The following is a 2,658-nucleotide window of genomic DNA, read 5'->3' as shown; positions in this document are numbered from 1 at the left end:
AAAAAATTAAGCCTAACAAGCTTCCTTACCATAAAGATCCATTAAAAATTTACACAGAATTATAACTCATAACCATAGCAATCATGTTAAAACAATTATAATAATTTTAAAAACAAATAAGTATTCCTTATAAAGCTATAACCAACAATGCAATAAAAAATAAGGACCTTTCTGATCGAAAACTCAGAATCTTTTTTTAATTCCTCATGAAATTCAAAACTTCAGAATATTATTTTTTTCTATAAATAAAAAGAATGGTTGGATGAAAATATAATCTCTTTATGACATATTGTTTTCCTTTTTTTCATTTAGATAATTATCACATACATTTATTTCAAAAGATTACAATTTTTTGTTAAAACAAGCTTGATTGGATATCAATGTTATGTTGAATTCATCAAAAGATCACCACTTTATTAGCTTCGATATTTGGAAACATCCTTTTTTTTCACTTGCAATTCCATTGCACTAATTACACTGACTTTGCATTGGTGTGATGGTAATAGTTAATGTCTTATAATATTTGTTTCCATACTGCAGAGAATAATTCCAGGAAAAATGACAAGTTACAACAAACTTTTGACAAGAATACACATTAATAAAGAAGTTTCAATTACTTCTTAAATACTTATGAAGTCTGTTGTATTTAAATATGTGAAAAACATTTAAGAAAAAAATTTGTAGTTTTCTAGTCTGTAATTATAAACAAATTCTTAGAAAAATGAAAAAAGTATCACAATTAGTAAAAATAATCATTTTTGATACGATTATTAAATTATTTCATATTAAATTGAATATATATCACTACAACATACTAAAAAAATATAGACATTTCAATATTTATTTACATTTTATTTTTTCAATTCGCAAAATAAATAAATTACATATCTACTAATTTTAAACACAGTATTAAAAAAAAACATATTATTTACATATATATATCCCCCATTGAATATACAGAAATATTCAGTAAATAGTTAAAAGAAGGGAATTCAAATTGACAGCCTAAATGTCTTAAACAAGCTCTCATCACGAAATTTATTCTCATCCCATGAGTCAACCTGTAACAAAAATTCAATCAATTCAAAACTTGTGAAAATGCATATAACAATATTAATAATTAAAAATTATTTCTATAAACATTAGGATACCTGATACATTTTTAAGGTGATTAGAAAATATTGAATTTATCAAAAACAAAATAACCTTTAAAATAGGGCAAACTAGGTTGTTAAAGCAGTGATTCCCAACCCTTAAAAGTTGACAAGTACCGCATTCACGATTGGCAACTACAGAGCCAAACTAGCTCTAGAGGCCAGGACAGGAATAATTGAGCTTATATCATGTATCCTTTGACTAAATATTGATTTTAGTTTTGTAATACAATTTATTTGATTTTTTTTACAAATTGAAAACAAATTTATCAATAAAACAATGATTTCATAATTAAACATAAAAAAAACACACTTCCTACCATACACCTCTTTTAACTGGCAGCATTTGATTACTATTTGCAGAACTTCATGAACTTTACTAATCAACCAATTATATAAGGTATTGATTAAGAAAATTTAGAATGAAAATTATTCCTGTCATTGATAAAGTTGTACGAAATACTTGAACAATGCTTTGTGCTTGATGATATATTGCAGTGCTCTAACAATTCAGATAGTCTATTTGGTAGTTTATTACAGCACTGTAAAATTGAAATTTATGGAATAAAGAGTGATAATGAGAAGAAAGCCCATAAGTAGGCTCAGAGTGTATAACAAAAACTACGGACAGAAAAAAAAATTGCCTAAAACTTCCGAAAAAATAACTTTATACAAGAATCCTTCAAGGAGTCAATTAAAAAAAAAAACTTTAAAGCTACAGAAAACAAATTGATCGATGGGGCTTACGTCTAATAGGATACCTTCGCACTTCAATATCTTCAAAACGATGTGATGTGGAGCAAAATTCACCTCCAGGCATCAATTAACTACGAAGAAATAGAAGTCTGAAAGCTAAAAAGTATTTTTTTTTCCTTCATCGAAATACTATTTTGTTTTAGGATAAACTATACGATTCTAAAAAAACCAATTCTAAGGTTGTATTTTTCCAAACACAACCAACAACCTCACAATAAGAAATTAAATCAATTAGCTGTGCTAACTACAATGTCTCCAAGAAATATTTATGGTTGAGAATTATCCACTCTACTATTTCTTGGATAGATTAACTTTATTTAATAAGTTGAATAGGAACCAATGAAAGCACAACCCTTACAGAAAAAAACATTTATGTCCCCTAAAAACCCAAAATGAAACATGTATCCTATAATATTACAATACACAAATTCTAATGAATCGATTTTACATAGATTCATTAAACAATTTTGGAATAGCATAATTACTTCAAAAATTATTTATCCCTCTTACGAGCATTATGCCTGTCTATGTGAGTTTCTAAAACCATTTCATTAGGCTGATTTGTCTTGCATAAGGGGCATGGGAAGTAGCCCATATCTGGTTGGCAATGCTGGTTGATTGCATGTGCGAACATATCTGTATCTGCGCCAAGCCACCCACAGAGGACACAACTTTTTTCCACAACTGGAACTTGAACCTGGAATTGATAAGTTTTTTGTAATATTTGGTACAAAATCATACATACATA

General features: G+C 27.5%; 1 long non-coding RNA gene across 2 annotated transcripts; it reads right to left on the bottom strand.

The window, feature by feature from the left end:
• Nucleotides 1-831: 831 nt before the first annotated feature.
• LOC136796446 (uncharacterized) lies at nucleotides 832-2,631 on the bottom strand. 2 transcript variants are annotated; one of them, XR_010844171.1, is made up of 2 exons: nucleotides 2,396-2,631; nucleotides 832-1,061 (listed from the first exon to the last, which is right to left on the bottom strand). It is a non-coding gene; the product is annotated as an uncharacterized lncRNA (long non-coding RNA). The 2 variants fall into 2 exon arrangements; XR_010844170.1 differs by having other exon boundaries at nucleotides 2,421-2,631.
• Nucleotides 2,632-2,658: the final 27 nt, after the last annotated feature.

This window comes from Halyomorpha halys, unplaced genomic scaffold (assembly GCF_000696795.3).
Source record: "Halyomorpha halys isolate HHAL.00 unplaced genomic scaffold, Hhal_1.1 Scaffold9705.1, whole genome shotgun sequence".
Taxonomy (NCBI): Eukaryota; Metazoa; Arthropoda; class Insecta; order Hemiptera; family Pentatomidae; genus Halyomorpha; species Halyomorpha halys.
This window is presented reverse-complemented; position numbering and strand designations above follow the sequence as displayed.